The sequence below is a fragment of the Simochromis diagramma genome, unplaced genomic scaffold, assembly GCF_900408965.1.
Source record: "Simochromis diagramma unplaced genomic scaffold, fSimDia1.1 OVJJ01000344.1, whole genome shotgun sequence".
NCBI lineage: Eukaryota > Metazoa > Chordata > Actinopteri > Cichliformes > Cichlidae > Simochromis > Simochromis diagramma.
This window is the reverse complement of record NW_024387375.1, coordinates 1,856,124-1,882,457: the sequence shown is the minus strand read 5'-3', so window position 1 is coordinate 1,882,457 and position 26,334 is coordinate 1,856,124. Positions and strand designations below refer to the sequence as shown.

At 39.0% G+C, this 26,334-nt stretch overlaps 1 protein-coding gene and 1 long non-coding RNA gene across 5 annotated transcripts in view; one reads left to right on the top strand and one right to left on the bottom strand.

Annotated features, from left to right (window-relative positions):
* Positions 1–327: 327 nt before the first annotated feature.
* Positions 328–19,793, bottom strand: LOC120719490. Its single transcript, XR_005692707.1, has 3 exons — positions 19,782–19,793; positions 5,088–5,101; positions 328–476 (listed from the first exon to the last, which is right to left on the bottom strand). It is a non-coding gene; the product is annotated as an uncharacterized LOC120719490 (long non-coding RNA).
* Positions 5,532–26,334, top strand: part of lrfn1 (leucine rich repeat and fibronectin type III domain containing 1) — a 132,781-nt gene continuing 111,978 nt past the window's right edge. Inside the window, exons 1-2 of one of the 4 annotated variants that reach the window (XM_040008682.1) lie at positions 5,541–6,083; positions 6,243–6,816. The gene's annotated coding sequence lies outside the window, so the exon portion shown is untranslated. Of the gene's footprint in view, positions 6,817–26,334 lie in introns of all 4 variants that reach the window. The other 3 variants (XM_040008684.1, XM_040008683.1, XR_005692706.1) reach the window with 3 other exon arrangements.

The window sequence follows — 26,334 nt, the reverse complement described above, 5'->3', positions numbered from 1 at the left end:
GAGGAGGAGGGAGAGGTTTCTGGTGGATTTCCTCTGTGCTGGTCAGAGTGTGCTACTGGCTTAGGTGTGGAACAGCCTGCTGCGTATGACCAGCCTTCTGGTGTGTGGCTCTTTGTGAGTAGTGCTTAACTGAGCAGTGATTGCCCATGAGTGACGGCGGCCTTCATTAGTTTGTGTGGCCTGCCTGGATATTGTTTGCTAGCAGCGTTGCTGTCTCTTTCTGTTGAAGCCTTATTGTTGCTTTCTTTGTTGAAGTGGTCATTACCACTTTGGGTTGACCTCCCTGATTTCTCATTAAAGCAGCGGTGCTGTCTCCTTTTGTTGTTGCCATTTATATGATTATTGAGGTGTTTGCCTACAATAAAGATCTATTTTATGTTAAATACCTCTGCCTGGCGTTCTTTTCATTCCACCTGGATCTAACTGTTACTGTCCCCCACCCTCATCGCCTAGACTTTTAAGTGGGGACGTAACAACTAGGAATTGAAACAAACATCAGAGATGACCAGATGAGTGAAGGCTCAAATTGGTCCTTACATACAGGGAGGTAATGAACTAATAGCAAATAGGTGCACTGGCTGAAGAGTGGAAAACCAGACTCCAGACAGACTCTAGAGGTGCAGGGCCCAAGGTGTGACCAGCCCAAACTCCCCCTCGGAGCAGCAAAGGAGACGAGCTGGAGACGGGGAGAAAGAGCGAGAGAAAAAAAACATCCGTCTGGATCATAACAGACATTTGATATTCAGCAACATCCAAAAGGTCTATCACCTTAAAATGACCATATACAAAAAATATATGGAAAACATTTCTGAGACTGCAAGCGTGCTGAGATTCATTAACTCTAAAACAACATGTGTGATGGATGATTTCATATCCTTGTGGAAAGAGAAACAGAGTGCTTTTTGAAAAAACTGAATTACTGAGTGTAGTAGCTCCATTAGGGAAGAGTGTGTCAAAAGTCATGTAGAAAGCCACTTTAAAGAGGCCAGACATCCCATGTCTGCTTTATTTTTCGCCACTGAGAAGGTGTCTCTTGGTCTAGGAGGAAGTGATTTAAATTTCATCAGAAAAGAAAGAGGATGACCTCCTGGATCTTTCCTTTTTAAAAAGTCTTAACCTGAGATGAATAAGTGGGGGGACCTGATTTTTAAGCATATCCTCTAGCTGTTTTGATATGGTACTGTGTCAGATCCTTAATTACACTTGGTGATATGATTTTTAATGTTTTCGAATACTTGCATCTAAGTGGCTGTTCTACATGTCCCTGGGAATTAATTATATATAACACTGATGAAAGCCTTCACAAGTGAAACTCTTTCATCTTAAAGCTTTGTCTTCTGTTTCTGAAGAGCAGCAGGATTCTTTTAAGATTTTCAGCCATAAAGACCCACCCGAAGGACCGCTTCTGAGTGAACTGCACCTCACACTTATCCAGATGGCCTACGTCTATCTTTAAGATTTCTCACACACGAACACACTTAAGAGTCCTCAACATTTCTGCCAAAAGCAGCACTTGTTTAATTTAAAGTAGAGCAAGCCAAGGCTGACATGCAGTACAGTACGAAACATGAAAGCATGATTGTACTTGCTATGCAACCTGAATAATGTATAATGTTTATGTCATTTGTGACACAGATGCTATGAGAATGACCCGTTATTTACACGCTGATCAAACAGCAAATGCAGATGATGCCTGATGTTTGTGCTACATGTTCTATGTAACATACACTATACATAATGTTTTTACTGAAGCTGAAAAGAGGAGTATTTTAAAGCATCATTTCTTTCTTTTTGTGTGTGTGTGTGGGTCAGAGGATAAACATGCTTGAATAAAACAAAGGAGCACTGAGAGCTCCATATAGATGCAATTCTGAAAGAAAAATCTGAACCCTTGACCCCTACAGTGAAGGGATCTGTGAGAGAAGAGTCACTGCAGTAGAAGGTTGTTCTGGAGATCGCCTTTATGTCATAATGGATCATCTTGACGAGAGAACTCTTTTCTAGGATGACAGTTTCACCACCCACAGGGCACGAGGGCTCACTGAATGGTTTGATTGGTGTGAAAATAATGTAAATCACATACTATGGCCTTCACAGCCACGATATCACAACCAGGTTGAACACCAATAGATTGTAGACGAATGTGTTGGAGCGCTCACCACTACAATCATTAAAGCACGGATTGTGAAAATATCTTGGCCAGACTATGTTGGCTTTGCCTTTAATTTGTCACCTGTTCGTGTCTATTATCTATGTAATTCTAGCAGGGTGACATCTGCTGAAACAGTCAGCCTCCTGCTGATGTCTGTTTTTTTATTCCCTTTCTTTTTCCTTTTTTTATACCATGCTAACAAAGCACTGCTCTTGTTAGAGACCTTATAGTGGAAATCACATCTACAGTGTTTCCGCTTTTGATGATGTGATGGAGGGTTTAAAGCACATTAAGAGGAACTTTTTGCACTGTGAGTGAGGGCACTAATGTACAGGGTGATTCAGTGGTATAAACAAGACTGCTCTAATCTGCACTGGATGTACTGCTCTGTAATGATGTTGCTGTTCCAGAGGATAGAGTTTTATTGTCTCTGTCAATGCACCAACTTTATTCCCAATTTCAGATACACATACACACGCGACATTTCTCTGACGTGCTAAACTGATGGCGCATCACACTTTAGATTTTCTGGGCTGAGTGTGAGTGTTTTACTGTCCATATGGAAAGTGATCTGCACAATTTGTTCAAACAAAGGGCAACTGTGTTGTGTTGGAAATGACATTTTCAGATGTGCACGTACAGAGACCATGTATGGTTGAATCTAAATTAAAGAACCTCAGTAAAATATTCCAAGTCATTAAGCACGCTGTCTAAGGGTATTAGTGGCTGGGTGGTACATTCAGGATCTAAGTGAAGACCCCCCACTCATGTTTACCATTTTAGGGAATGTCAAGTTTCCTGATTAGAGTGGATGGCTCACACTGACCTAATCTGCTATTATGCTTTCACAGACTAGTGTGCGGTAATTTCATCACTTTGGCAAGAGAGGAACGTTAAGATGGACAATATCTCAATAACACACTAATCAATCACTTTTAGAGTGCATTACTGCAAGAGGGAGCTTTGCCCCATGGAGTGCAGCCTGATATAAATAGCAGATTGTCTTCCTTCGTGGCTCTTTTTCAGTTTCCATCAGTATTTGCTGCTTGTGTCTTATGTACTCACCCACCTCGTTCAGACAGAGCTGAGAGAAATCATATCATAAAACCAAAATGCTCCAGCGCATACTAAAACACAATGATATTCTGAAAGACTGGCATCTGTTCAGAGGGCACAAAATTAGTTTAAAGATGTGTGAGAATCTGAATTCATATTGTTTCCAACCTTTCAAATATAACTGTTTTATTGATATTAACTGAGTTACACTTATATGCAGCACTGTGACAAATGTTTTGGGGGGTTTTTTTGTTTGGTTTTTTTCCATATTTGTCAGATTCTAGATATTTCAGATCAACAAATATACTTTAGTGTTACCAACTCTACGCTTGAGCCGAATTCACGGTACCATTAGTTACAGTAAGTCCTGCAGCTCCTGAAGCATCAAAGCAGCCAGCCCCAGACCATCACACTACCACCACCATGTCTGACTGTGTATATGATGTTTTGTTTTTTATGAAATGCTGTGTTAATATTATGATAGCTGTAACCGGAGTCAAACCTCCCAAGAAGTTCAGCTTCTGTCTCATCACTCTATAGACTAGTTTCCCAAAAGTCTTGTGTAAGATGTTTTTAAGATTTTTGTTAGTAATTTTGGTAGGCCAGCCCCTCTTGAGAAGGTTCACTCCTGTTCTATGTTTTCTCCACTTGTGGATAATGCCCGTAGTACACTGGAGTTTTGCAACCCTTACCAGACTGGTAGAAGTCAATGATTCTAATTGATTGTTTCATAATGTGTTGCTTTTTGAGATATTTCAGCCTAATTCACTTTGGCAGACACTTTGTCTATTTAAGTGATTTCTTTGTTCCGCAGGTCTGAAAGAAATCAGGCCTATGAATGGCTAGAGAAACTGAACTCAGCTTTTCAACTAATGTGGTTAATTGCAGTTCATTCATGATTTGAAAAGGGAGAGCTGTTACTTTTTCACATAGGGCCAGGTAGGTTTGGAAAGGTATTTTTTTCTCCTTAATACAGGAAATCATCGTATAAAAACTGCATTTTATATTTACTCAGGTTATCTTAGTGTAATATTAAAATATCTGAAACATTTACATGAGAAATATAAAAAAAGAAAAAGAGAAAAAGAAATCGGGAAGGCAGCAAATACAACAACCCTGTAGGTATAGTGTCTTCCAAAGTGAGCTTGTGTTACATCTCACTCTTCCTTATAAAACACCCTGGAGGTGTCCCACCCATTTTGAACTGCCCTTTAATTAAAACAGGCTGATGCTCTTGTTTTGAGTCAGATAATTGTGACACCTGTCATGGTGCAGTACCCAAACAAAGATGATAAAACGTGCAGCTGAAGCCAAGAAAAAGAATAAGTGTGGAGATTCACTGTTCTAATGCTCAAGACATTCCAGGTGTCTTTAGTACTCTGTGAGAATTAACCTTGTTATTTATTGTACTTTTCTTTCTCATACTTTTATTTCTTGTCATTTCCACATTATTATAGTTGTACATTTGGGGCCTGTTATGTGAGATACTTTCATTGTATCTTAAATTTTCTTATGTGATGGGATAGTTTTATTTGGTTAATCAATTCAGCCTGCAGAAGACACTTAAATCTGCTTTAAAGGTGAATCTCCTCCTCTGAGGTCTTGAATGCCAGGTATTTAACAGTCAACATTTAATGTATAATGTGTCCAAGTCTGTGCAGCACATGTGATGCTCCTGCAGCTAAATCAATAGGATTTTACAGGAACTGCCAAGTCCATCTTACAGTAATTCCTTGTTTCATGATGTCATGCAGCCTCCATGCAAGCAGACAATGCTCTTGGGGGATGAACACGGACAAAAAAGAACACTGGAAAACATGATGGCTTTATGTCGAATGGGCTGTCTTTGGCTTTCTTTTGCAACTCTGAGAGGATTAACTATTGTTTTTTTTACTGGTGGGAGGATGCTCATGTTATTTTTCTATAGGCTGGATATCCAATTTCTGCTGATCTGGGCTAAGAGGGGTGTTTGTCCCAACTGGAAAGCAAAGCAGTAGGTGCTGTCTGGGACATGTGTGTGGGCGGTCAATGAATTCATGTTTTTACTTATTATCATGCCCGTTCAAGACTGAGAAGGATACAAATAAAAAAAATAAAGGTATAGAGGGTTAGAAGTATTCTTTAGAGCCCAAATGCAAGACACTGAACACCTCCTACTGCCTATAAGGAGAGCGAGTGTGATTTTTTTTTTAAGTGCAGCAATGATCCAACACCTCCTCAATCCCCTCCCTCAGGGCTCTCTCCTCCGGTCCACTGTTGCAGTATCTTGTTGTGCTGGACCATGAGATACCAGCCCATCCCGGAGTATCACAAACAGCCCACAGCACCCCCTCTCTATTTCAAGCCACCTTCATGTTGAAACATTTGCTTCTCCTCACCACCACAGAAAAAGAAAAGCCTCCAGTGTTTCGTGTATTTGCTTTAAATGAAGCTCAAATGACATCACATTGCTGCAGTGCTGCACTGTCCATGAAAGGTGTCAGTCGTTTCCTCTGATATCAAGAATTTGTCCACTGGCCACTTGGCTCTGCTCTGCTCCAGACATCATGGCGTGACCAAATGTATTCTTTTATAGCGGGCTCGTGTTACGCAGGTGGACGCCTGCATGAAGAGTAGAGGCGCATTTTCAAAGGTTGCCTGTTCTCTGGGACACAGCAAGATTTCCTGCCACATCCCGCCCGAAGAAATCGACCGCATTGCTTTGTAGAAAGAGCGGACGGACCAAGTCGTGTATGAAAACTAATTGCTCGCATGGGTACGCATAGTGTTAGAGGAGAAAGAGAGAGAGCGAGAAAAACAGTATCAGTGCATGGGTGGGATTCCTTCATTGCGCTTCAGATAGGGGAAGTTATGGCAACAAACGTCTACAGTGAAGGTAAATAAATGTCAGGAAATTAGGCACGATAAGTGCGCTGTAGTGCTGTAATTAACAGAAACCCGGACTTTTCCGACCTTTGCTGTTTTTGATTGACTTGAAGCCCGAATTTGACGCCAACCTTCAACCGTGTGAGGCTTCTTTTTTCTTTTTTTTCAGGAGTGCAACCTATCGCTTCAAAAAGAGCCCCATGCTGCAGTTCTCCATCCCGACACCATCTGTACTGCAATTCATCACAGGCGTGAGATTTATTGGAAATTTAATCCATCGTTCCTCCGCGTTACAAACCCGTATGCGGGGGACCTGCTACGACCACGTACTCACGCTTTAACCCATTTGAAGACTGCTCGGACGCAACACTCGGACCCCCCTGAGCTTCTGGATTCAGAGATTTCAACCTAATTATATTCTGCCTGCCTTCGAGCCCTAATCGGATCGTACTGGGATTTTAGGTGGGGTTTTATCCCGATGCAGGTAACTGGGAAGGACTGTCTCTTGTTGATGACACTTAAGCAGCAGATTGTCGCTCATTGGGTCCCTTGGATTTTTGCAGCACAAGCCTGACCAGCGTAACAAGAAGGGTTTTACACCTGAATTTGGAATAAATGAACTCTCGTCGCCATCCGAGTTTCGTTGTGAATTTATCCGCTGAGACAAGTGTGTGGACAGCGAAATCATGTGCATTGGGATCAAGCCTTTGGCTTCTGCTATATTAGTCCCAGTTCCACTTCTGGTAAGTCTCTCAGACTTGGTGAGAAATGTAAATTAGACTTTTGCAGCTGTGACACATACGTGGGTGCAATGTGATGAGCTAAATGGTGTCCAGATCTCTGATGTGCGGCATGGATTGTGCAAACTAAATATAGAATAATAGGCCCCCGGTATCTATCTATCTATCTATCTATCTATCTATCAAATCATTTATGTATCTTGATGCATAATGTGCAAGTCTTTCTAGGCTATTCACAGTAGTCTGCTGGATAATATGGTATAAACCTGTCTGGCAGAGATGTCTTCATGTTACTTGAGATATCCAGTTCTCACGTGGTTGTTAGTGCTGTTATATATCTGCTAGACTGTGTCCGATGGGCTCACAACAGCTCTGTCATAGGGCTGACAGAGCTCCTAACTGCAATGAAGACGGTTTAAACAGTGACACAAGAGTTGAATTCCCACAGACAGAAGCGCGTGTGGAAATGGCCCGGGTGTGTCTGCATCAGCACCACTCAGAGACCAAGAGTTTTCATAAATTAGCAGCAGCTGCTGGAATTCTCCCATCAGGGTAAATTGCACTGATTGCTCAGAGAGTGGACCGTCTTACACTGGAGCCACAGAGCCTGAACCATCAGGAAACTTATAACTGTATTGTTAACTTGCAAGTTTAAAAAACATTCGGCCAGATGATGAATTTGTATAATGAGTAGAGGCCTTTTCAGGATGTGTGCACTGTATATTATTCTACTCCTGACCTTTGTTTTGGCAAATCAGCTAATCAGGTTTAGAAATGATGAAGGGATACAGAAGCACTGATGCAGCATTCTAATGATCTCATGGGCACTGTGAGTGAATTCTGCCTATAATGGTTGCAGCTGGAATTTTCAGCCCCTCTCATCATTTTCCAGTTACTTTATAATCACTGACTTGTTAGACTCAATGGAGTGGCTATCCCAATTTTTGCACAGTGCTTCAGAGGTCAGCATTTGTCCCTGAAATATCTATTTATCACTCAGAGGACATCAGTTACAGCTTGCAGGAAAAATGAGAACTCACGATGCCTGCATGGAGGTATAGAGGTTGTAAATCAGTTAGATTGAGGTGGGGTTAAATTGTCAATATCTTTCACTAAAGTCAAGTGAACATTCCTCGTATAGCCCCGCTTAATCCACACAATACCTTCTAAGACTTCCCCTGGGATACATGTAGACATTGGACAGCTGTGTGGCTACATTAGGGCAGGCAGTGAGTGTTACTGCAGCTTGCAGTGCTATTGGAAAACACTGACTGCCAGCTGTATCTATGGTATACACCCTCCTTTAGCATGTATGTTCCTACATGACAGAGCACCCACCTTTTTCACGGCTGTCAACTGCAGTAAAGTGAAAAAATAACAGTTGTCATATAGGAATTATACCATAGTCTGACAGATGACTAAAGGCAATAAAATACTGTACTGTATTTGTCATGTAAGGCTTTTATTGTAAGAAGAGCACAAACAGCTGTCTTAAGGGCTTGACTCACTCTTATTGTTTAGTTTGAAGTAAAGATTTAACCCTGTGTTTTTTGGCAAAAAGCAAATTGAAATGATGTTTGGTTAAAACTGTGCATCATACAAGTTTTGACATAAGAGACTTGAGAAGTCTCCTTTATCAGAGGTTAATGAGGTTTCTTCTTTGGAGGGTTGATACCCTTGAGCTTCATAGGATTTGTGATTTGAATTAGCAGTGCATGAAGCAGGGTTCTTATGTATTTAAATGCCTTTTTTTACTAGCTGTGTGTGTTGCAGTAAGTGGTGATGATCATGTTTTGTCAGTTTACTTGTCAGCGTGTTGCAGGATGTTACAGCAGAAGCTCAGAGCATTTGCTGTCATGTGTTTGCCTAATGAAATCAGACAGGATGGTCATTATCATTATCATGCATTATTGCCAACACTTCCATGTTCAGCAATGCTAATGCAGGCAGTAAACTGCTGCAGAACAAATTAATATCTCAGCAGGTAATGCCATAAAAAGAAAGTTACAGTGACATGTGTGCTGAGTTGTTTTTTTTTAAAATTTTATTACTATTTTGCTTTCTAGGTTGCTATATGCAGGCTGAGAGGTTAGATTAATGAGGTCTCTCTGCCTTGCCATTCTGTTGCATTGTGTTACAGCAGCTGCTCATGGTGCTGGTGTCATGTGTTAGCATTATGAAATCAGGACCAGTGGTGGGTTATCAGCCACTGCAGGAATGAGAGCAAACACAAGCTATTGATCTGTATTCAGGACTATAAAAGACTGTATAGGGCAGACATGTATTTGTTCTCTATACAAGGTATATTAAAATAGCCATTTACAGTGAGTCATGTTCTCAGCTTGACATTTTCAAAATGCACACATTTGCTGAAAAGATTACTTTTTCCAAGATACTCTAAGCTATCAATCTAAGAGTTAAAATAGTGGTGTAAGTAGTGACTTTTGGCATGATTTTTAGTCCTTTCTTTCCACAGTTATGTACCGTATCATGGTGACATATGATATTGTGGGCTGATTCCAGCATCGACTAACATGTTTTTCGACAAAAAAACTACCCAGTATCATAACATTTTATTTAAGGAAACAAAGAGCAAGAAAAGTTTTTGGGGGATAATATTGTGCATATCTCGAGAGAAATAAATGGTGTCAGAGAGTTAGAGAAAACTCCTCTACCCTCTTGATCATTTTTCTCGAAGTTTGGATTTTGCATGCAGAAAAGAACCAGTAAAGAAAAGTACCAATTAAGTTGTTATTGGTCAAAAGAATGAGATAGATGTTTCTCCCAAGGCAAGTCAAGTTATTTAGCACTCGAGATGCATGAAAAAGGTTCGAGAAATGGCATAATTACAACTAGCCACAAAGATCAAAGGAGTAGCCACCAAAGCACTGAAGCAATTAAACTAGAGCTGCTCTTGGATTTTATATTTGAGCGAGTAACAAAGTGACAAAAAAAGCAGTGGGGCTCTCAAAGGAGGAAACGCAGGTAAATAACATACAGGCCTTGAGATGCATAAAAGACTTTTGAACTTTGCGGCATGATGGATTTCAACAGGGAGAAAATACAAGAGCAAAAAAACATATTAAACTTAATGCCCACTGCAGTAAGTTGTTAAACAGCTTTTGGTGCTTATTTTAGATGTATAATTTATTCCGTAGACATTACTTCTTTTTTGCTCATCAGCACACGGTGTATTATGCTGCAGTGTGTTGAGGACACAAAACAGGTTTTTGTGCAGAAAGCTGATGTTCCTCCACTACAAGAAGGTCCTAACTCCTGGGTTTGTCTGCATGCAAGAAGCAAGATTTAAACATTACCTGTTTGAAGGTGAATGTGACTTTAGTAGTTTAGACGTTTGACCTGTCCAAAATGTACTCTGTGAATCTGCTGTTGCATGCTGGGATGTGTCCCCTGTGATTGTGAAAAGGACAAGCAGCACATATAGTCTCTTATTTGCTAAGTTAGTTTTTTTTTTTACTTTAGTTGTGTGACTAAAAATACATCACAATCAAAAGTTAATAGATTGAATTTGGAAAAAAAAAAGTCCTTTAAAAGCAGAGCAGGTGAAAACTGGCTAAAGCATTTCAAAAGCACAATTTAAAGGTGCAGAAGTCAGAGTAGCAAGACTTTGTAGCTTTTGCACTTGGTCATTTTTGATATCTCTTGAGAGCATTTGTATTCTGACTTGGTAACCTTTGGAAGTCATGATTGCGGCAATTCTCGTTTTACCCTGAAGGCTTTTAGCCTCTCGCATCTGCGTAGTAAGTCTCAATAAGAAGAGCTGTCATTTATTGTCAAGGAGTGTGAATCTGTGTCTGCAGTGCACTTGTTAACATTGCCGATGTTTTTTTCTGACAAATAACTGATGAAAAGGGTAGGTACAAGAAGCTCTGGTTGCTAAAGACTGACCTGCTTTGTGCTCTGTAACATGCAAAATGTAGTAACAAGGTGCAAGGGAGAAGATACTGTGGGTTGTGATATAGAGGGAAGCAGTGGATAGTAATTTTGAGGGCGGCTAACTGTCTAGCAGAGGCATACAGATTCATAAAAGAATTCATAAGGTGGTGAGAGAGCCAATTCCTTCAGGAATATTGTGGATGAATATGGTCAAGCTGATCCCAGTGGTATGCAGCAGTTATAATCCAAGCATAGCATATTCCACCTGGCTGGAGCAGCCAAATCCTGACGCAAACATTCAATTGGAAAAATGCTTATAACCTGCTATGGAGCACATGGCATCTAAACTGCAGAGGCGCGTCACTGCATAGTACCAGCCAGTTGCCCGTTCCTTCTGATGACTCAGAATATTATTGGTGACATCTATCTCCCTCAAGAAACAGTGCTGTGCAGTCGTCCTGCCACATGTGGCAGCCTTAAACTGTTGCACTCGACACTGCGTGTCAGAGCCTCTAAATGGTCATTTAGATGAAGAAATGTGATATCATTGTGCAAACCAGAAAAAAGCACTAGTGTAGAATAATAGCAAACCTCCAGCTTCTAGTATTTTGCTGTTTACCTGAAGGTGACATTGATTTAGATAATGCTTTCAGCAGCTGCATCTGGTCCTGTTGATCAATATCTTCTACTAGAACAGCATTTCACTTTGGCTCTCTTGAGCAAGCCAATTAAGGGAGCTACATGCTCTCATACAGAATTTGAAATGTGCACAAACACTATCATCCCCACAGTGCCATTAAATAATGCATAAGGACAATATATTATTGTGCTGTGCCTACTAACACAGGTCTTGCTGGTCCTGTTAAGACTTTCTCCTCTGAACTCAGAAACACTGGCCAAAATTTAGTGCCTTTAATGCACTATTCAATCTTGACCGATGATGCATTAGGAAAAAGACGAATTACTCCTCCCGAATATGCCACTGTGATGAGAGATCATTCGCTGCTTACTTATTGATTTGTTTGTCAGAAAGTCGTATGGTGTGCTCTTCATCAGCCTGCACCAGCCTCACTGGAGATGTGTGGCTGTGCTGCCTATTAAAGGCTGGAACACTACAAAAGCATTAACTGTTCTAGTGAAGTGATCGGTTAAGAGCCAGTGCAACAAAACAAGGATTCTGTGAAAAATATCTTGTCACTGACCATATTTTCTTCTAGTTGTCTTTTCCAAGTTTCTTTGCATGCTGTTCCAGGACAGATGTGGGTGCTGAATAAGGTTCTCTTCATGCGCTTTGATGATGTGCAAAATAAGAAATAGCATAAATCTAGTTTCTTTCATTTCCCCCCCTTTTTAATACTTAAAGTGCTTTCTGAGTTTTGAGAGATTTACGGTCACACATCTTGATTTCATGCTTTAATAGCTGACAAACAACAGCAGAAAAATCCAGCTCACCTTGACTAAATCTCTTCTTAGTCTTGTTGTCTGCAAGCAGAAATTCACAGGACTATTGCTGCATCTAACTAGGAGAGCTCATCACACAAAAGCACTGCTTAAACGAGATGGAAACTATATTAGCTCAAAGAAACAGCAGCAGCAGAACGTCACGAATTTGGCCTGACTCCATGAAATAAGTTTTACTTTGCTGCACTCTTTGGTGAATGTGTTATTTGATATTTATTTAATATGCACACACGATCCACAAACTGATAATTTACCGCCTTGGGCTTTTTGTGTGAAACAAAAAAATCAACGTAGCAGGTTTTTTTTCAAGGTGTGGTGCGCTATATTTGTGTAAAACTGCAGCTTATTGCTGTTTAAATCTTTGAGATCCTTGAAAGCTTTATAACGCTGAAATACAGAGAGCATTCCCAGCAGAATAGATTGAATGTACAGCAAGGCAGAATTGCTGCCCAAATAATTATTGATCATTGGTTTCTGAGAGTTTCCTTATGTTGTTTGTAGGTTAAATATTTACAATACCTGCTTTTATGTCTGACTTTTTTTATTTATTTATGTGCCTTTAAAAAAGAACTGTCAAGAATGTGTGAAAGAAAGACTTATCATAGTCTGCTTTCTAAAGTTTCTGTGCAGTGTGGTCGATTTATTTGGCCCTGCTTTTCTTCAAGTAAGCAGTATAACACTTTGATCATCACATTGTTGCACATACATGAGCAGAAGGACAGTTAAATAGTGTCTTGCTGACACCGAGTGTGAACTCTAGCCAAAGACATCTATTCCTCAAACCAACATTATGGGATCTTTCCATCCTTTCCAAATTATTCACTGAAGTTCACCTGTTAATTACAAGACCATTTGCTGCTGTACTGATTCCAACAGAGAGTTATTTTCAGCAACTTAATTTTAGTAATCCTCATGTGCTCCTTTCTTGTGACTGATTTTTCTATCTCTGGAAGATACCCAGCTTTTCCCATGAAACCAACTGACTGTTTAGTGGGCCATTTAAAGCCTGCAGAGCATTAAATCTTCACGTGTCACATGCATTCATGTGTTGCATGTACTGGATGATTGATCCTGCTGTGTGTAGCACAGAATAGCATATTGTAATTTACATGGTATAGCGCTAGGGTTTTTTTGTTGTTGGGTGAATCAGCACCAATTCTGTCTTTCTGTGGTTACAGCTATCTGCTATTTGTCAGGAGCAGATGTTAGGCATGCCTTACAAGGTAAAACTAAAGCAGTACTCAAGCAAGTTATATATGTAGGCTAAAGAATAAAAACATAAACTTGTGACTGAGAATTGACGCATATACAACATACAATACAATATACATAAAACGCACATTGTCCACTATTTTATGCAAAAACAATATCAGTTGACCCTAACTCTGTTTAATAATAGAAGATGACATGTTTTGTTCTCTTTGTATCAAACTGTGACTTTAAATCCCACTAGTGCCACAATTTTAAATTTTACAAACAGTGTGCAAAACAGTTTTTTTCTGAAAAGCCTTTTTTCCCCGGTTGTTTTCGAAGATATTTCTGAAGCGGTTCCACCATCATTCACAATTAATTTTTGTTTTATGCAGCTGAGAACAGATCCTCTACCTCCTTTTTCTTTGATCATTTCATTTTCAGAAAAGGGCTCAACACTGCACTCAAAAATCAAACATTTTCTAGTAGGCATTCAGATTCTTGTGAGTTTACCTCATTCTGTCACATTCCCGAGTATAATTTGGGAGTTCTTTGACCATTTATTGGTCCTAGTATTTTACTTTGAATTTAAACCATATGATGATTGTATAAAGCTTTAGTAATTCCTCCAAATGCCCCAAAATGTTTATAAATGTTTGTGCCTGTTGTCTAGATACTCTTCCATTTATCCTTGGCGTCTCTGCCACTCTAGTGCATTAGCCTGCTTTTGTTTATTTGTACATATTGGCATGACTAACTTTGGATAGTGATTCTTGAGACTATAAACACAACAGTAGTAAGTTTTACTCATCCCATAGTAATCTTTCAGAAAACCAAAACTTGCATTCGTGGAAAAGTAAAAAAAAAAAAAAAAAAAAAAATAACAAAGAGTATTTCTGTCAAAACCTTTTCAAGGACATTTCTAAGAGTACCTCAAAGAATTTTATTTCTTTTGGAACAAAGCCTCATCTTAAGTGGCTCAAGTGTACACTTCCTTTGCATAGTTACTGCTAAACAAAATGCAGCTCAGTCAAATATAGTATAGAACAGCCTATAACAGCACAATCTTTGTGTTTAAGGTTTGTGGAAGGGCAACTTATTATAGGTGTCAGGGGTTAAAGTAGAATTTATGCCAGGATGCTCTTTGGCGTAAGACCAAAAAGCAGCAGTGACAGGCAAAATATTTGCACATAAAAAGGCCTCCCGTTGAACCAAAGAGTATCTATGCTTTAAAGAATAATCCTCTGAATGTGACTGTAAGAATAGTGGAGTCCAGTCATTAAAAAAACACAAACATCTAAAGGAAATTCATTTAAATTCAGCGTTATTTTAAATACGCTCAGACATTAATGATGTTATTTATTGGAAATGATCAAACTGACAAATTTTAATTGCTTTCACATTCTGCAATTTTGACCTGAATTGGAGACTGACATGAAGCTCAACCTAATATATTGCTAGCTTATTTCAAATAGGCCAACGACGTGTTTGAAAAATAGTAAAAAAATTTTTATGTTGTTCCGGAAGAATATGTGACCTTTTGATATTGAGTTATGAAACAAAAAGAGGTCTATGTCCCTGCCCTATTTCTCTCGCTGCCTTGTTGTCCATTTATCAATATCTTATTTGGAGGAATAAGATCTGAAAGATTCGACCACCCTGTCCTACTGGCAATAACCAATACCACTGTCATTGGGGCCAAATAGGGGAAGGATAAATGTGCACCCCATTAAGGCAGTGTTGACTGTCCTCCATAATGCATGCTGTATGGACCAAATACAAAAAAAACCCCAACAACAGTGCTGTCTCACTAATGCCGGTGAGAGAGAAACCCACACATACACTAAGGAATATTTTCCTACTTTCATGTAGAGAAAGAAGGTAGGCCATATCAGCAGGAGAACCTTGTTCACATGCAATGACTTATTTAGCTGTAATTAAATCGTAATTAGTGGCCATATGTGGAGGGATATCAGCTGAACAGCTAACAAGTCATAACAGTTGCTGTGTTGTTGTTTTTTTAAAACTTGTTTTCCTCTGGCCTGTAGTTGTAGGAACGTCTCCCTTTGTTTTTAAATGTGTGTAAAATGGCTCACCTGCTTCTCCCCATTCCTCACTGTTCACACACAGAGTGCAGTCTTTCACTGACAAAGACAGACGCCCATTGAAGAAAAAAAAAGGGTTTAGGAGAGGAGATAAAGTAGTGCCTCTGCACGTGCACATTCATTTCAAAGGTTGCAGTGTTGCATGAATTAGTGCGCGTGTGCAAGTTCCCACACATGAGTGTTGGTTAAATGTGGAGATACTGACATGAGACCAGAGTGAGGCAGATTACATTTATGAATGTAAAAATAACAACAATATTCACTATATTAACAATAATGGCCAAACAAGGGGCGATAAGGCAATCACTCTCAGTATTTTTGATCCTTGAAATCATCAAGCCTAGCTACAACACCCAGCTCAAATAACCTCTGGATATAATAACTTTTATTATTAACCTTTGCTCACCTTATTTTTATCTCTTTTTTTTTTTTTTTCCCTTAAAGCTCTTAACAGTAAATCTAGTGTGTTTTGGGGGCAAACTGTTATCAGAACAGTTGACAACAAAACTTAACTAATAGTAAAGAGCCAGTCAAAGGAAACATTAACAGACAAGACTCAAAATATAGTCTTTTTGGCCAAAATTGTGGCATGCTTGTGGCACTTCTTCCCATCTACCTGCTACCGGGGGAAACACTTCAGGAACACTTGGGTTGTTTCATGCGTCAGGGACAAACAACATCGATTTGATGGCTTAGTTGCAGGTGTTGTTGGTCTACCCCGTTCATTGAGTGGCAAGCAGCGGGGGGTGTTTGCACATGTGCAGTATTGTTGTTGGGATTGTTACTAAGATGGAGACTGCATTGTTTGACAGAAAAAAATAGATGTATTGTAATTTTGTCCAAAGATGTTGTGGTTATAAAAACATGATCAGGATTAATGACTTTAATTAAAATTTCCAGAGTCCACAAAGTGTTTTTAGGAAAGCCCCAGTTGACTTACAGTTTCTTTTAACTATAAAGTGTGAATGTCAGTTGTGGCCTATATAACTTAAAATTTGTTCAAGGTAATGAGTTGAATCTAGCAAATCCAGCACATCGCTTGGACACTTGTAGTCACCTCAGTGCTGGGATGATCAGGCTCTGCCACTTGTCTTTATCTGACCTGATGATGTTGTCATATATATGAATGATGTACTCAGACAAAGGCTTTTCTTTCACTAAATATGTGCAGGGACTGATTTTTATCAATGGCAATATTGCATGCAAATCCTGCTTTCTTAAAATATTAATATATTTATGGAGTCATGATAAATCATAGCATTACCAGTGGACTAGTAGTGTGGTTTTTTTTTATGCTTACATAAGATGTATCAGCTGAAGGATGGGTCATTTGCGTGCCATTTTCTCAATTCAGTGTTTTGTGATGCAGGGAATCATTTGTAAGGGCCTGCACTCAGGGCAGGTGGGTGACATTGACTTACATGAGATGTGAAGTGGAAAAACAAAAGCTACACCAACTCAAACTTCACTGTTGGGCGAAAAACAGCAGTTGAATCACAGTCTCAACCCTCAGCCTGTCTGTCTGTCAAGATGCATTGAGACATGCCAACCGAACTCGTGTCAGAGAAAACAGTGCCCGGTAGAAGGTCAGCTGTATATCATGTTCATATGAGCGGCACTGAGACGTGAAACACGATGAAAGCTTTATGGTTTGATAACGACATCAATATACTATGTAGCAAAAATACCAAACAAACCAGCCCAGTAATGGAAAGTGATAATGTTCAAGAGTGATTATCTTCCATCTGGCAGTAGCTGTGTGCTTTAGGTCTTTCGGAGCCATCCGTGCATGCAGTTATTGATGATGCCCTTAGACGGGCTTCACCAAGATCAGTTGATTAGATTGGTTTGACAAACTACTTTATCCGTTGTGGGACTTGATAGATGATGACTGGATGTAGTCTTTGTTAGCTAGGTGTCTATTGACTAAAAGGACTCCATTTATGGTGGCCAAGATCAGTGCTGTAGGACATTTATAAAGTGTGTCAGCCTTCTTCTGGATTTTTGAATGGATGAATGGTTAAAGACTGCAGTCCTATCATCCATATTTGAACTGTACTGTAAAGACTTGACCTCAGGCTCACCATTCTGCATGAATGCACGCTTCAGAGTTTCCGAACACTTTTTACTGCAGAGTGAGTGGTTTTGCTTAGGAGACCTCAGTGGTAGTGAAAACTTTATTCAATAACTTATGTTGTCATTTCTTTACTCTGATCTGAACACTATGTCGATTTGTCTCACAGTTTGTTTGTACAATCTTCTAAGGATGCAGGGCTTTTGTGTGGTCAAAAAAGATGCAGCATCGAAATCATCCTTTTCTTCTGCCGATAGGTTTATATGATATTTATTGTCTTGCAAGACAATAACGTCTTTTCGAGCTGGACAGCAAAAACAAACAAACAAACAAAAAGAAAAACACCCAACACGAAAGACGAAATAAAGAAAAGAAAATATAACTTTTCAGCTTCCAGGAGTCTACAGTAATGAGACTTTTCTCCAAGGTACTTGGCTTAACATGATATGATATACTGTAAAGACAAACAGTCCTTTCAAATGTTTGCAGAAAAATTGCAAATAACTGTTTAGCTTTTTACATATGAGTGGAGTATTTGCATGCTTCTTATCTTGCATTGTTCAGCAAAACTTGAGGCCTTTTGTCCCTCCCCTATATTGAAAGCAATTGCTGATTGATCAGTCAGTGACTGAGGGCTGCTTTGTTCTTATAAAATGTGCATGGAAAAATCACACTCAGGCTCTAGTCAGCTTGTTTTTCCAGTTGATCAACTTTGTCAATCATTTTGGCTCTAAACGAAGTTACTAACACAAAAGAAATGAACCAGATCTTTCTAATAAGAAGTTGCTTATGTGGTGCTGAAAATTATTTTACTGATTATTGAAAAACTCTTCTTCTTTTATATCAAGAAGTTATACAAATATCTATTGTTAATAGCAAATAGGTTTGAAATCTTTGTTCTTATGCCAAACCAAGGAACGGCTCAGTTTCTTTTTTCAGTATAGTCTTAATTATCATAGCTGTAACTTCGGAAAGTAGACACTGAGACATCTGTCTCTCTAGTTTTAATAGCTTTGGAAAGATCATGAATCTCAAGAAAAAGATTGTCTTACAGAGGTAATATCACATGAATTTAAGGATTATGTTGCTGTTGGTGTATCTATTTATTAATCATCCTTTTTAATTTAACCTTTATTTAACCAGGAAGATCACATTGAGATTAAAAACCTCTTTTTCAAGGGAGACCTGGCCAAGATAGGCAGCAGCAAGTATCTCACATTTGCAACAATTACACAATTAAAAACAGGCAACAACATCACACACAAAAAAAGAAAATAATAAAATTCGATTTTGGAATATTTAGTGGTTAAGCTAAAAAAAAAAAAAAAAGGTCAATATCAGCAACAACTGTCGTCTCGGTTTGGCCTCAGTAACCTTCCCTTGCTCAGGTAAAGCTTCTGTATATGACACAAATCCAGTGCAGTTTCTAAGTGGTGAAATGCTGCATGTTAATATGACAGAAGGAGAAAGCTAAAATGCCCAGTCCTTTGTTTCATACTTTGTTTATTTTGCTGGATGATTGGGTGCTGCTTTGTGCTTAGTGCGTGTCTCAGAGGAAATAAAGCTCCATTTCAGGATGAAAAAGAGATAACGTCTAAGAAATCCTCAAACTGAAAGAGCTCATGGCATTCGCTCAGTAATAGCAGATGGATACCCCTTTGATCCACGGTTGGGGAGGAAAAGTCGATTGAGTGACTGTGATAAGACGTTCAGCAGTTAAGCACTTCTATTGTATCTTGACTTGACTGTATTTAGAGTACACGGGCATTTTTCTAACACTCTTGTTTAAATAGGGGATCAAAATGGAATTACAACGTAAAGTACATATATACTCATTGTCCAGTTTTTATTTGAAGTTTCTCTACTCTTCTTTTTCTCTTTAGAAATATCTCAAATTATTGTGTTATAGAGTCAGCAAGGTGCTGAAGAAGCACTTCTCAAAGAACACACTGAAATTGAGGAGTCTGAGATAATGTGAGCTTTGTGACAGGAGTGCCATCCTGCTAAAAGTACCCATTAGAAAATATTTCCCCTTAAATGTCCTAATCTGTGAGATACCATTTTCTTAGCAGTACGAAATAGGAAAACTGTTGCCTTAATATTTCTGGTATTAAGAGAAGAGCAGATAGTGTGAGAACTTATCATTACTCTGGTTTTATATAATTTAGCTCTGTTCCAGTTTAATGTGGGGCTTTGGTAGCAATCCTTAGTTTGCACTAAGAGGCCCAAAGTGTGCCAACAAGGTAGATATTAGATTAAGCTAAATTCCAACTTTACTATCTGAATACTGAATCACATTTGTTTAGTTTTTTTGTCCACTGTCCAATTTTGTTTTGCTTATACACAGCATAATCTCAGTGTTAAGCTGACAGTTATGGTACCCAGTGTAGTTTTCTGCAGCTGAAGACCATCTGCTCGAAGGTTTGATATGTTGAGCACTCACACAGAGGCTCCTCTGGATACCGTGACTGGTTATTTGAGTTACTGTTGGTTTTCTATCTCCAAACAGCCTAGCCATTCTTTTATGTCCTGTGCCATCAACACTGCATTTTTTTTTTTTTTACCAGTTTTTTCCCTTTTTTACACCGTTCCCACAACACCTTGTGATGGCTGTGTGTGAAAATCCCATCTGAGCAGCAGTTTTCGAAATAGGAAAAACCAGTTACTGCACAGTCAAAGTCACTTACAGCTTTTTTTCACCGCTATTCTAATGCTGGTTTGAATTTTAGCAGATACTCTTGAGCTTAATTGTGTAAAAACATGAATCGCATGTATCACATTACCGAGAAGATTTGAGAGGACCGTGTCTTCATCTGGAATGCGGAGTACGTTAAAACCTTTAACGGTCAGGTTCAATCATGAAATTACAGAATTCCTCATGAATATCTTTATTGCTGTGAAAGACTTTGAATTTTGACATGTCAGTAATTTTGAGATTAGACAGCCGAACAAGTGAGATGCTTGGCAGCTGGCTGTCACTTGTGCAGCTCTGCTGGAACTGACTTCATTATATTAGACAGTGAAATCTGCTGTGCATTGTACAGCCTTCAGTGGCTTTCCATTTAATCATAACAAATAAGCACCAGATCGTTTGGTTTGAAATCATACATTAAAGAAATCGTAGAGCTTATAATGCTGATGTCCACAGAATTCACTTATAGTGTGACCTGATAAAGATATTTTTTAGTCTGCTTGAAAAACTACAAAACTCCTATTGGAATATTGTGAGAAGCCAGAGCTTTGAGCAGATTTCCTTCCTGAAGCTCCCCAATCACTTGAGCTTGTTGACAATGCCATTTGCTTTTTCACTTGTGTTGCATTGTGGCTCACCTTCTCCGTTTCCCTTCCTTTGTAAGCTTGTTGATAAGACACGTTGGTCTTATTTGTTGTGTTGCCATGGCTGCAAACATCTCTCAAACCTATTAGGTATTCGTGGCATCCTGGTGGCTCAGCTGGATAAAGTGTGTGTCATGTAATCATCATATAGTGTGCTGGAGTGCAGCAAAATCACTACGATACATATATCTTTTATACTTTTCTTTCTGTCCATTCTTTTCCACTATATTTTAAACATAAAATGTTGCAAGTGGAAGTTGACCATATATGGAAAAAAGGCTTATTGTAGCAAACGCTGTAAGGCCTTTCAAAGTAGGTAATGCGTTGGCAAACCATGACACTTTAAATCAGCCATCCTTTTCAATTAAATATGCAATAAAGAGACTTGAAGGTATAAAAAAAGTCTTCTCAAAACAGATGCACCCTTGTGTTTGACTTGAGGGGTAGTGTTTCTCTCAGCATGGTTCTCGTCTAATCGGATGCCTAACATATGGCTGATGAGCCTACAGCACATTCTGATCCAAGCACACTTAATAGGTTCCAAATGATTTGGCTCTAGGTAAAATACCTTGTGTGGTAGCGAGGCCTATTACGCTGTAGATCACTTGATACAAACAGAGTTCTACTGTGGCACTGACGGTCCCTCCCACAGCCTCGCACTATAATGTTTCTGCTTAGTCAGTGAACACTTGCATCATCCTTACTGTTCATTTAGGTAACTTGATATTTTTCAAATTCAAGAACTGTGAATAGATTAATGAATTGGTTAATGTTAAACTAAGACTGAGCAGTATTGGAAATTCAGCAGTTGAGTGGGACAGCTTCAACAGCTAGGCAAAATTTTAGGCACCAGAACTTAAGTGCAGATGCCATGAAAAAAAACAAACAAACATCCAAGAGTAGTCACTGCACTATGTCTGTGTGGATTTGTGTATTGGTCTTATTATCAGTACATTTTATTAGAGTACAGTGCATTTAATAGCCTGTCTGCCATTTTCTTCTTGCATTCATTTTATAAGCGGCACCACCATGGGGCATTAAGTAGTGGCTCTTTTAAATCAAACTGGTGTCAGAAAGTCTGCATGTTTTAATAAAAATATAGTTATTTTCAATATTTGGTGCCAGTGTATTAATGATGTGTATCAAGAGGAAACCATATGATCAATTGCCGCGGGGATATTCCGTCCCGCCCGTACTTGACAGGTAGGTTGTTCCAAGCATCTTCGACAGATTGTGACAGTTGTCTGGATTAAATCTGTCTCAGTTCCGTCTCCATGCTGTCGATATCAGGGCTCCACGAGACCCATGCCATCTGCTGCGGGACCCCTTGTTCGTCTTGTTACTGAATATGACTCCGGGTCTATATCTGGGGTTGCTACCGTGCTGCAGTATGAATTGGAGCCTGATCAGATGGTGTTGTGTGATGGATATGAATCTAAATAGCCAAAGTGTCTGAAATATCTCTGTAATGTAATGTGATTTTGTTGATGTAAAATCTGCCGCATGTTGATGTTGTTACTGACAGAAGGCAGGTGTGTGCAAGAACCTGTAAACTAAACCAACGGAACACAAGTCTCGTAATATTCAGGCCTAATTCAAAGCTGCAAAAACGAAGGAAATGATGGAGAGCTTTCAAAATCATGTTTGAAATAATTTTTTTTCGGTTTTGAGTCGTACATAATTTAGCTCAGCTCAGACATTATTACCATCATTTGCCTTCAGAAAACTGAATCGTCTTACACAATGCATATAATGAATGCACTGTTCTGATGCACAGCAGAGAAAGGTGATTTTTTTTTTTTTTTTTTTTTTTTTTTTTTTTTTTGTCACTCTTTGGTTTTTTGCATAGTATTTACATCTAATTTGGCTGGCATCACCATAATTTTTATACATATTATATATATTCATACAAAGTGGTATCTTACTTATACCTAATTTACACCCCATGCACTGCGGCTTTCACCACTTTCCTACTGCCCCCGACGTTAGAATACGAGTACAGATGAAGTTCATTATGATTCCAATAGAAAGGTCTACCTGACTGTTATTCAAATCCATGATTATCTTCCCTGTATTATTTTGTCTTTGTTAGTAACTCTGTCAGTTGTGTTGCATTAGATTACTGTAGAATTTTACACAGACAATTATGTTTACTTTGCGCAACAGTGAACCTCAAAGGTGCTCCAATAGTCTTTCATAAATTAGGTTTTAGGTAATATGCTAATAACCAAAATGAAATTATAAAGTTGTCAGTATGGCAGGTGATGAAGTGGCTCAGCGAGCATTTTTCATACATGGGAAAATCAATGCAGATGTACCAGGAAAAAGAAGCTCGAGCAGGCTTTAGAATATAAATGCAATGAGGTATCTTTGCTGATGGTACGCTGTTACAGACCCATTTGTTATTTTGAAGCTTAGATGCAAGTGTATTTCAGCTGACGAGGAGAATTTCGATCAACTATTTATTTTATTATAAACACAGCACATGCGAAACTTTGAGAAAAAAAATCCAGTAACATGTTTTGCTCGTTATAGTGTATTACTGTTTTATCTAACATATTTACAGTCTTCACAAACTCGTAATAACTCCAAAATGATTTGCACAGCGAACCCATTTTCTGGTTTGAGTGAGCAACATAACTGAACAGCACAATCAAAGAAGGTTTTGACTTTGAAGTAACTAAATTAAAATGACAAAAGCACACGGGGAAGCCATATTAAGATGAATAACAATTAACAGTGTGAGTCAGCTCTTTGCAGACAGAAACCAGCTCTGAATTAGAAGACATACAAGAAATAACTGAAGGATGAAGATATAGTTACAAGACAGTTTAAGCACACAAAATATTGTGATTGACAAAAGCCCTATGTGAGACAACCTGTAGACTAATAAGCATATTGACACTTTTGTCGGGAGCAATCCATAGAGTACATACAATACGTTCCTGCAGTTCTTTTTGCTTTTCTTTACTAGGTAATTACACAGCTTCCATGTGTTGCACTGCCCAATTGCCAAATTTATGGTGCTAGGTTCTCATCCCTGGCTGCGTTCCATGAGACGGAGGTTGTCTCTGAATAATTAGCTCAATTTGAGCTTACTCGTTAAGGAGCTTAGGAGTGCTATGAGCTAAAGTATAAGCCGGCTTAGCGAGGTAAGTCTTGTACACTAACTATTGACCATATGTTCTTGTGGTACATGGATACATTTTCAGACTCTTTAATAGGTGGTTTGCTGTGGCCTGATCACCCATTGGATTGAGGTGCTTTCTGAAATTTAAAATTCCACAGACATACCAGGTACCAATCAAAAGGGCTGAACTGTCACCCACTACTCCTGGAAGGATTCCAACTTCCACATCCTATAAGAGCCTGAAATTATTTTGGTCCTGTAGGAGTAGTGGTTGGGATTAACACTGTATCAGCCTGCCATGCTCACTGGCAGACATCACTACATGAAACCACTACATGAAACTACATGAAACCTCTGTTTTTGACTGTACTGCTTATGAGAAAGTAATAATCTAGTGACCCTGTATCAGCTTGTCTAAGCTGTGATGGCAATGTCAGTAGGATAAGAAATGTATAATAGTCTTATAGTGCCTGTTGCTTTTTAAAGAGTTCAGATTTTCCAAGCCATTACCTTTGAGAGATGAGCTCCAGTAAAGAGTGAAATATCCTGTTTGAGTGGTGTGTTCCACACCAACATTGGCTCACTCAGAGGGGGACCTTGTTTTTGTCAGTAAATCAACATGGCCTGCGAGTCTTGTGGCTTGCGCACAAGGGAGAATCATTGGCAGGTCCCATCCTTCAGGTTGGAGGACTGTTTCCAATGGTTACCAGGAGTATCACAGACCTGCGAGGTGCTGCAGCAGAGGCCTAGTTACTGTCCATGAAAACAACCTTGTGCAATAGCTACATTTTGAATTTCTAATGTTATTGCAGATCTAATTTGTCCGCAACTACCTATTAAACGGATCAAGAATAGCAAACTTTCTATTTCCAGGAGATGTAGAATTAAGACTTTACCACCATTAGGGCAAATGGTGCATGTCACTATAGTGTACTTCGTAAAGCAAGTGCCAATAAATGGACTCTCTTGTAATTCAGGCAAAGACTTCTTCATCCACCATTTCCCCTTGATATGTTTTTTTTAGGATTGCAATAAAACTCCATCTGTTCTTCCATTTTCAAAGTAGTTCATACAGTGCAACAAAAAAGAAACTCGAGCCTTCGTTTAATGACGGCTGAAAAAGAATTGAAGGAAATATAAAGAGGTGCGCTTCAGACACCTCACAGAAGCAGCCAGTGTAGCAGAGAAAGAGAAGTGTATCCCTGGGTCATTTCATAAAGACTGAACTCAAAGAAAGAACTGGACCACTCATATTCATTTAAGACCCTGGGTTTATTAAATTGCTAAAATTTTAATGCACAGTGTGCCTTCATCAGCACTAAACCGTTAGTTAACAAGACTACTTTGGTGTCTTCTTTGGCCCAGATATGGTATCTCTTTGCTAAATTTTAATAGAGCGGTTCAGTTTTGTTTGATAATGAATGTTTAACTTGCTTGCTTTCTGTTTAAACTTTTGAAGAGATGTGAAAGGGGCCTCTCGCAAATACAGTTGGTTAATGTATTTGTTTTACACATAGTGTTAAATAACAATGTTCTGCAGGCTTGACTTCTCTTGCATTGCACTCAGGCTAAAATAAAATGTTTTTTGAGTACAGTCTTACCCTCCAATGAAGATGCATCGAAAGGTGGAATGACGCAGATGTTACTGGCTTGGTATGCAAAATTTTTTTCTGCACGTATCTGAATTAAGAGCTGAGTGTTGTAATAGTAGTCTAGCAACACATGCATATCACATCATCTCAAGGGGAGCTTTTGACTGAATTTGAATAGTAATTTGACTGGTCTTTAATTTTTTAATTTATTTATTTACATTTTGTTAAAATAGGATGAGAGTAAGGTAAGGAGTCCTTTGAGCTGAGCTTTGATGCTCTGAAAATCTACCGTGGCGTTAATCCACTGTATTCCTTCTGAAAATATCCCTGCGTAAATACAGTACGATTTTTCATTTATTTTATTTTACTGAGGGTGCCCATATTTTTATGAATAGATTTCACAGATGCATATTCTTAGGAACAGTTTCAGAAAAACGTGCTGTAGATATTTGTGATGCAGGCTCTGACTACATGTTCAAATTTCTCTGATTTCCCATATTCTCTTGCTACAGAAGCACGAGACAGGATCAGTTTTGAATGTGGAGAATTTAACTCTTATTTGTCCCAGTTAATTTAAACACACTCTATTCGAGATGTGGAGATGGAGAGAGGCACATTTTCAAACCCGGTGTTGCAGTTCACTGCTCTACAGATCTGCCCAGCCATTGGCATATAGTCACACTGTATCCATTATTAATCACACGGTTCTCAAGGACGACATCTGTGCAAATTAGT